The 10771-nt window shown below is 30.2% G+C and overlaps 1 non-coding gene across 1 annotated transcript; it reads right to left on the minus strand.

The window, feature by feature from the left end:
- Positions 1-10151: 10151 nt before the first annotated feature.
- TRNAT-AGU (transfer RNA threonine (anticodon AGU)) lies at positions 10152-10225 on the minus strand. Its single transcript has one exon. It is a non-coding gene; the product is annotated as a tRNA-Thr (tRNA).
- Positions 10226-10771: the final 546 nt, after the last annotated feature.

Here is a 10771-nt window from a genome sequence, read left to right on the forward strand (position 1 = left end):
AATCATTTCAACATTTCCTCGACGCATCATTCACACCAATGTCGCCCTTCAATCGTCCCGGTCACCCTCTAATAACTCAAACACAACCCAATTACTCTAGCATGGGTCACAAACTCAGCTATGGCGGTAGCGCTTCATTGCATACACAATTCTACACATATTTTCCTGAATATCTTAGGGAATCTCCTATAGGTGAATCATCAATGTGGGTTAGGGCCATGCGTTCGGGTAGCTAGAGGATGTGGTACCAGAGGTCGGTTAGGTCATCTCGGTCAACGACATTAGTCTTTTTGGTATTCGTATGTAAACGCATATTAATATTAATACCAATTGGTCCGATTTCGACTTTTATATAAAATGTACATTATTTAAAAAAAATACACAACACACATATGTGACAGTCCAATTGACGCCTCCTCTTAAACCTAACACATAGGCGTTAATTGAATTGACAACACTGGGTGCATAAGCCAATCCAATTGGCGCCACCTCTTTAACTTAGAGAGCATGCGCCAATTCATCTGACACCAGTTCTTCAAAGTGGGTTATTTTGGAAAATTATCTGAAATATAGGTTATTTTGGGAATTATTTTTAAAAACTGGGTTATTTGAGTAAAAAATTCAACAAATGTTTGAAGGAAATACTTTGAGGAATTAAAAATGAAATTGTAAATATTTAGGAGACCAAAAAATTATTTAACCCTTAATATAAATATCCAATTTATTATTCTTAATCTTTTAAATTTTACATATTGATTCCCATATTTTTCAAAAAGAAATAAATAAATTGACTCCATGAATTTTCAAAAAATTGCAAACTTTTAATTTTTAAATTTGACCCAAAATTTTAATAATGGAGAATTATTTTACTCTATCCCAATAAAAAGTGTAGAAAGGAAGAATATTTAATTGAAATTCTAAATTTTTTAAAATTTTCAAACAATAAATACAGATGAAATTTTTTAAGTGAATGAATATTTGAAGGAAATACTTTGAGCGATTAAAAATAAAATTTAAAATATTTAGGAAGTGAAAAAAATGATTTAACCCTTAATATAAATGTTAAATTGGTTATTCTTCATCTTTTAAGTTTTAATATTGATTCCCATATTTTTCAAAAAAATTAAATTAACCCCTTGAATTTTCAAAAAAGTTACAAATACTTTAAATTTTAAAATTTACCCAAAAATTTAACAATGGAAAATTTTATTATGCTATCCCAATAAAAAAAATTAGAAAGGAAGAAAATTTAATTGAAACATTTGTTTGAAAATTTAAATTCTTTAAAATTTTCAATTACTTATTTAAACACACTTTTAATAAAATCATTTTTATTTTTCATAAGTATAGCAAAAATTATAAAAAAAAAGCATAAATATACTTGATATGTTGGTAGCTCAAATTTAAATGCACAATTTTACTTAACAATCACATTAGAATAAATACATAATTTAATTATTAAACCATCACTCAATCCTTAAACTATTAAAATTAATTAAAAGGTCTCTAAACTATTTTAATATCCAACTATTTAGTTTTTAATAAGGACTAAATAATTGAATGATATAATAGCTCCATAAATAACCAACCAAAGCAGATTTTTTAGCCTCTCCAAACCACAACCCTTCAATTTAGAACGAAATTAAAAAAAAATCACAATTCCCATCAAACTTTTTCATATTGAAATACTCAATCCGTTGAAAAAGAACTATGAGTTGCAAGTCTCATATTACTTGGAAAAGTGAAGGTTTGACATTTTATAAGTGAGAGAATCCATAGACCTATCACCTTAAGATTTTAGATAAATATGTGATGTCTCTCTCACTTGTTTGGATGAGTCTTTGACCTTTAGGTGAGTATTTGACTTAATGTGAATGTTTCACCCTCATCATAATCCATCAGTGGTATCAAAGTTGATGGTTCTAGTAAGAGATCGACTCCTTGTATCGAAAGTGTTCCTAACAAGGTGGTGGTCAGGCGAGTATCCCATTATAGTGCCAATGACAAATAAGGGTGTCTGTCAATGACGGTACAAACATGTGGATGAAAGAGCTTCTACTTGAGGGGAAACATAGTTGATGGGCTCACACTAAAGGATGAGATTATTGAGAAACAAGTATGACGTGTAAGTACCATATTGCTTAGAAAAGTGACGTTTGGACACTTTATAAATGAGAGAACCCTATACCTACCATCTTAAGGTTTTTGGTGAATATATGGTGTCTCTCTCACTTGTTTGAGTGACATAATTACTAAGCACAACCACACATAGACTTTTCTCCACACCGCCTTAGCAAACACACATGAAAAAATAAAATGTGAATGACTTTGACGGCTTTGTGAGCATAAAACACATGCAAAGATTATGGTTTACTTCAATTAAACCTCTTTTTCCAATTCATCACAACTTGGTAGTCTTCCCAAAATAAAACTCCAACTGAAAACCTGGATTTTTAACGGTACGTTCTCTTTCCATAATTCCAAACACGTATTCCTCAACCTTTAGTCACATATTGTTGCTTCCACTCCTCTATTCACCAAGTGGTAACACGATTTAACTGAAAATTCTTGCACACGGTCCAAAATCCAAATGAGTCTCTCATAAATATCTACAATTAATGTGATTTACGCAAGCACTTTCTGCAATTTGTGTAATTCTTCCAATTCATCTTGACATAATACAACAATTCCAAAATCAAGATACCACCGCCACACATTTTCATCTCATATGTTACAATTGATAACACATGTAACTTTATCAATAACTTGCTCATATAAAACTAGGAATTGCACACACAAAGAAGTATTTCAAATCTATTGGTGCTTCCAAAGAAATATCTTTTCTCCCCTTTCTAGCTTGAAACCCATATTCACTACTACATAATACACATTTCATAACGATTAGGAGAAGGATTCCACCATGAATGGTGACCCGTGGTAAAGAAAAGTGTGGTTGTATGTGCCCTCTTTACCATCTAACGTTACTAGCATGGAAAAAAACACAGTAGCGCATAACATACCACCTCAGTTGTATAAAACATTCGTAGTAAAAGATTGAGGTCAGGGGTTTAATATCTAGCACCTAGATTTTTGCAGATTTCACTATGGATTTATATTTTAACCGTAGTGAAAGACTTAGCGTACCACATTTCACTACGACCCTAGATTCCAACCGTGATAATATGCTTACTTGAGTTTATTATAATTTATGTGGAATGTTTATTTCACAAATAACTCACTAAACATATAACATTTTTTCATTCTAATTTATAAGTCAATAATATGACAAACTAAGTTATAAAAAGAAGAGCAAATTTCACTAATCAATATTGTACAAGCTTTATAAAACTCATTATCCATATTTTGCTCTTTAACGCATTGAACTCATTTCAATGCTTCTAATTCATCTAATAACACTTATTTCACCTCTAGTTCATTTTGAAAAATATCATTTACTTTGCAAGCAAAATCAGAGGTGAAGGAAGTGATATCAGAAGAACTAGAAGCATTAACTCAAGTTCTAACTATTAAAGAGTAAGATACGAATAATAGGCTACAAAAAGCTCGTAAAATATTAAGTTATTTTCTAATATAATCTAATATATCACATTATAATTTTCTAATTTGATTTGAAAGGTTATATATTCTATAAGGGATTTGAAAGGTTATATTTTCTAATTTAACTCATCTTCTATGACATGTTGACTGCATGTAATGAAAGTTGCAATGTACACGATATAACATTAACAATAATACAAACATTTACAACATAAATAGAAAACATCATCAATAACACAAATATTTATAACATACATAAAAAACATCAATAATAACACAAAATTTTATTACATACCTAGAAAAAACATCAACAATAACACAAACATTTACCTTTATCAACAAAAACTAAAACTTATCTAAACAAAATAACAAAATACCTCAACAAAAATATCAACATACTTCAACAAGAAGATCAATATACTTCAATAAGATACTTCAATATACCTAAACAATAACACAAACAACAACAAAAGATTTATGAGCTAAACAAAATAACAAGATACACAAACAACAACATATATGAGCTAAACATCTATATACCTAAAAAATAACATCAACATATCCCAAAATAATAATAATAATATCACAACTCATAACATAAAAGGGGGAAACATCTCACGTACATGAAATCTGAAGAGGACTTCAAAGAAATGAGTTTGGATGCTTACATCTTGCATGTTGTGTAGCATATTTCCTTGATCCATAAGATTTTGAGAAGATATGTTGGAGTTTTATAAAGAAATTGTGTGCAAAAGTTAATGGAGATTAAGATAAGACATGAGAGAGATTATGGGTTTTGTTTTATGAGAGACAACAGTTCTGTACTAAAATGAGCGAAATTTCGCATATATATAGGTAACAAATTTCACCATAGTCGATAAAAACAATTGTGATGAAATGTTGGTATATTTCACAATGGTTTCTATTTTAGATCATGATGAAAGGTATTTTAATTTTAATATAAATATAAGATTATAAGTGGCACACCTATTTTATAACCGAAAAAAGGAAAATTGTAGGTGTTGAAATTTGAAGTTTGTCACTTTAGGTATTTTTCACTACGGTTGTTAAGTTTGACCGTGGTGAAATGTCTTTTAGAACATAACAGGGAAAACGCATAAAGTTGAGTTATTATTATGGTTGACTAAATGGACGTAGTAAGAGGATGTTACGAAATATATATTTTATAGTAGTGATACTTCATATAACATATTTGCCTAAGGGAATCATTATAATCGATCAACATCAAATCACGCCACCATGAAGAATCAAACTTTCTTAAATTTACATCATTTGGTATTATTAATTCTTTAATCAAATTACCACATCTAAATGCAAACTATTTTTTCCAAATGGCTTCGGGCTCCATTAATATACGTCATTTTCACTTACACAACAAAGCAACATTGAAATTCTCAACACTCTTTACTCTCGATCCTCCTTCATTGTTTTTACACATATCTTCCCATTTTACCTATGTAATTTTTTTATTCTCCTTCACACCACCCCATAATAAATTTCTTTAAATTCACGCAATCTCGTAAGAGACTTTTTTGAAAATTTGAAAAATGACAGAAAAAAGAAATACTACTAAGAGTGACACCCCCATAGACAAATGAAGACTCTTCCATGATGACAACCACCTTCTTAAATTTAAATGATTATTTTTTATGTTGAACACCTTTTTGAGTTAGATCCAATGGGTAGGCTAATAAATGAAAAAGAAAATGAGGCAACATTGCACCTTAGAAAAGTGGACTCAAGATGTATAAAATAGTCATTTAAATGTAACCCAACAATCTTGCTTTTAAGAAAATCTATCAATTTCTCGAATACAACACAATAATAAATAATGCTTTTTATGACGAAGTTTTCACCTCGAACAATAGAAAACTGAAGTATAAAGCCAATGTGCGCTATTTTTTATTATTTTAAAAAATAAAAAACCATATATTCCCTTGATTTTTCATAACACAAAGGTGATAAAACAACTCCGTACAAGCTTTGATTCCCAGCTAACGCAGTTTATGATTTTATTTGTTTATAAGTGTAAACAAAATATTCTAAACCTTTTGCATTTCTATTTAATCGAGACATAAAATAATAATATTTTACTATAAAAGCACTCGTTAATCAGATTTCACCTTAATCCTTACTAATATGAAGTTGTATAAAACTCGCAAGCATCATTCTTTGGGATGAATTATAAGACAAAAAAATATTAAATGTTCTTCTATCTTGAACAAAACATGTTTTCTTCCTTTGCAATCTATTTCACATAATGGTGTTGATGTTGTCGTTTTTGTATTTTTGGAATAACCTTCAGTTAAAGAAGGGAGCTCAACCTCTGAAGAGTACTCATTCGATAAATTGCAAGTGTAGAAAATCATTCTTGTTTAAAAAAATTGTTTTAAAGGGTATTCAAAAAATTCTAGATATCATCGAAGCTTTATTGTAAAAAATATATTTTAATATTCTGTGTAAACAATACAATTTAAAAAAAAAATATTCACCTCGACTTTATAATAAAGGTGCTTAATAGTTATATTTTACTATAAAAACAATCGTTAAACAAGTTTTACCCTAAAACCAACTTATATATAACCGCCCCAAAGATATATTCATCAAACATTATTTTACCCTATAGATATGTTGGAAGAGTTTTTATGAATATTAGTTGGAATATATATATTCACCACCGTCCATTTGATCATGAGTTGCTACTACAGATCTCTGTGATGGATTGCAAGTGCAGAAAACAAAAATTCTCATTGGGAAACAGATCTCTAACATCTTGCATGGGACCTAGGCATGGAAAATAAAAATTCTCATTGGGAAATAGCTTTTATAATATATTTTTAATATTTTGTATATAAACAATATAATTATAAAAAACAACTTATTCACATTGGTTTTCTTCGTGAATAAGAGGATAGTTAAGCATTTTTTTTTATATTCAACGCCCTTAAATAAATCTTTGCCGTCCATTTAATGTTTACCAATGCTGAAGAATCTTCTATTAGTGATCCGCGTGAAACCTAAGGGACATCCAAGCATGCTGAATATTGAAAATCTAACTTATATGGAACATGAAACGCTTGAAACATAAAGCCGTTTGGAAAAGTTCTTTAAGATGGATTGTAAGAGCAACAAATTACTTGGGTTTAATATTTGTTTTCTTAAATATTTATTTGAGCATAAAATCATATATTTGAATATTGATTTTATTTATCTAACCCTTATTTTGTTTTACTTCAGAATCAAATACATGCAAGATCCGTAGAGAATAATCTTGCACCCAACATTTGATCTTCCCTAAGATTCAATAATTTGAAGATCTAAAATCTAGATTTTTAGGGAATTTGATTTTATCAAGATTTCCAGGGAATTTGATTTTTATCTATATCTCTAGGAATTTGATTTTTATTTTAATATTCTGTGTAAACAATGTAATATTCTGGGTAAACAATTTAACAATTTTTTTAAAAAAGAAAAAGAAATAATCTTACCCCTCAGTTTTCAAGATAAATCGAGATATAAGATATGCTAGTTTTGAAAATAATACGTGGGATTCGAACCCATGCGCATATAACGTTACCCCTCAGTTTTTAAATTAGCGAGGTGATAAGTGACCGCTTTTCATGATGTCCTTCGTTACCTCGCTACTGCAGCCGAGGTAAAATTCATTTCACATTCGATATTAAAAACATTTTTTGTAGTAGTACAAGTTCAAAACTCCTTAATATATACTTCATATACAAAAAGTTATTCCAATTCCCTTCTCCAATCATTATTGTATCATCTACAAATTGTAATAATTGGAATTGAATGTCATTAGTCATCCAAAAAATGTTAAACAATCCATTCTCCAGTGCCATTTTAATCCTACCAATTAATCCTTCTATCACAATCAAGAATAAAAATGGAGATAACGAATCCCCCTAGCACAATCGACGATTTATCTAAAAATCTTTTATTGGATTTCCATTTACTAATACCTAATCGAATAATTTCAACTCACACAATGAGATTTTTCGGAATCTACTTTAAACAAACAAACATTCTCACTTTTTCCACTTTGCAAAATCAAAAATTTCATTGAGGTGAGAAGCCCATCCAAGATTTGGCGCCCTGGTACATAAGTTCTTTGACAACCAGAAATAAACTTTACACCTCTTTAATCCCATAGCCAATAATTGACACAATTTTGTATATGCAAGCAAATTCGTTGGAATTATTTAATGACTAAATTGGCAGTTTATTCAATTAGGTTGTGGGACTTTTAACATAATACACTAGAAAAAATCCATTGACAAAACTAATTCTATCTTTCCTCTTGCAATTTGCACCACCAAACTAACTCTACATAGAAAATGAACATCTAAAAATTAAAAGAAGTACACATGAGATTATATCCTAGATTTCCATTAAGTCATGATTTCTATCCTGATTTGTTGAATAAGTTATACTAAAATTCCATTTCTTCACTTATCTAACATGAACCATGATTTTACATATTCTCTTCTAACTTAGTATCACAAAAGACAATATATGGATCCTTACTTGAGGCTAAACCATTAGAACCATCACTTGCTTGTGCCTCTTGCAATTGCAAAGTATATGGGTAATTAGAAATATTTTGGATCTTTTTCTTCAAATATGTATCCCAAAAATTATTTACTTCATTATCTGTTCTTCCTGGTAATCTTGTTGCAATAGTAGACCATCAGATCATATTTAAGAATCACTAATCAATCACTTTTGTTTACTATATACTACATGCGTATGATGATATCTTTATGATTTATCACTATAATATTACTCACTAGTGACTGCTTGTGTAACTAATAATGCCCACGTTGTGATTAACTTTTTGAAAAAGAAAGCTTTTTCTAGGTTTGAAGTCCCTAGAGTCTTGATTAATGATGGGGGGAGGGAATCACTTCTCTAACAAGTATTTAAAAGGTGTATTGGTGAATTATAATTTGAAATATAAAGTGTCAACACCATATCACTCAGATACATGTGATCAAGTTGAAGTGTCAAACAGGCAACTAAAATAGATTTTAGAAAAGAAAGTTGCCACATCAAGAAAATATTAGTCAAAGAAGTTAGATGATGTTATGTAGGCGTGTCTAATAGCATTTAAGACTCATTTAAAATTTTCTCCGTACCAACTTGTATGTGGAAAGACATGTCACCTTCCTGTAGACTTAGAGCGCAAGGTTTTCCTCTTCAGGTATATTGGTGGCTATACATTTCCTTTTAACACAAGGCTTAGGTAATTGACTTACATAAATGACAGATACCTTTATAAATGCTTGTTCATAGGATTTTTTTTATGTTGTTGCGTCGGTGGTGTTGAAATATGGTTGTTAGGGCTAATCGTTGAATATGAAACATGTTCATGATAGAGAGTTAACTATGGGCATCAAGGATCACATGCTTCAATTAGACCCTTGCAAAAAATCAAAGGATTTGAGAATAACAACACATGAGATGAGCTCGCAATGAGAATTTAACACCAAGATGACGAAACATTGTAAGAATAGAGCATGGATTTACTAAAATAATATAAATCATCTCCTTCAATCATACAAACCCATAAATTCTACCACATATAAAAAAAGGTCGGGAATAGCCATTGTTGCGGTGGAAACAATCCATAAAGTTTCAGAGGTTTATGTGGATAGATGAAATGATTTTCTTCGAAGAAAAACCAGAGTATTATCTATGATTTCCATTCAAATTTGAAACTCCTATAGGAAAATCATTGCATTAGCGATAAAAGAAGAGAAAGATCTTTCTCAAGAGAGTTTCACTCGATTTTAATTTGTAGCTGGTTTTTGTGACTAGGTAAAATGAGTAGATGAATGGTGTAACAAAGTGTGAATATACGCGACTGGGATTCAATTAATAACAATAAAAAATACTCTTATTGAGAGTTTAACTCAATACCTCCCGCAAGGTATTCCTCTTCAGGTATATCGATGGCTATACATTTCCTTTTAACACAAGGCTTAGGTAATTGACTTAAAGAAATGAGAGATACATTTATCAATGCTTGTTCATAGGATTTTTTTATGTTGTTGCGTTGGTGGTGTTGAAATATGGTTGTTAGGGCTAATCGTTGAATATGAAACATGTCCACGATGGAGAGTTAACTATGGACATCAAGGATCACATGCTTCCATTAGACCCTTGCAAAAAATCAAAGGATTTGAGAACAAAACCACATGAGATGAGGTCGCAATGAGAATTTAACACCAAGATGACGAAACGTTGTAAGAACAGAGTATGGATTTACTAAAATAATATAAATCATCTCCTTCAACCATACAAACCCATAAATTATACCACATATAAAAAAGGTCGGGAATAACCATTGTTGCGGTGGAAACAATCCATAAAGTTTCAGAGGCTTATGTGGATAGATGAAATGATTTACTTCGAAGAAAAACCAGAAAATCATTGCATTAGCGATAAAAGAAGAGAAAAATCCTTCTCAAGAGAGTTTCACTTGATTTCAATTTGTAGTTGGTTTTTGTCACCAGGTAAAATGAGAATGGGATTCAATCAATAACAATAAAAAATGCTCTCATTGAGAGTTGAACTCAAGACCTCCTGCTTACTAAACAGGTGCTCTAACCAACTGAGCTATGAGAGCTCAATGAACTATTTTATTAATATAAATGTTAAATATGTCATTGATCCTCTAAATATTCAAAAATATTGTTTTTTGTGCCCCAAAATATTTTGTTCAAACATTCGTTCCCTTAAAGTCTTCCATCTATACTTTTAGTCACTCTAGTTAACTTCCATTAAGCTAACGTGGATGACTAGATGTCAATTTTTTTGCTGACTGGAATGCTCATGTCAGAACGAGTTCCAGCTTAAAGCCTTCTCTTATTCTATAATTTTCCATAAATAAGACAACCTTAATAAATAAAAATAATTGTATAATTACCACTACTAATTACAAATACTTTATTATTTGAGTTCTAATTATATACAATTAGCAACTTCTTAAATTACACAAAATATAATAGGGAACTAATAATAATAAATTTCCTTGTCGACATTCCCTCTTAAGTTGATACGACTAGTCAAGCAACTTCAATTTTATAATGAGAAATTAGTGTCAAGGTTTAGGAAATGACTCTATAAATATATCAACAAGTTAAAGCTGCAAGGTGACATCAAGAAGAGATAT

This window comes from Lathyrus oleraceus, chromosome 3, assembly GCF_024323335.1.
Source record: "Lathyrus oleraceus cultivar Zhongwan6 chromosome 3, CAAS_Psat_ZW6_1.0, whole genome shotgun sequence".
NCBI lineage: Eukaryota > Viridiplantae > Streptophyta > Magnoliopsida > Fabales > Fabaceae > Lathyrus > Lathyrus oleraceus.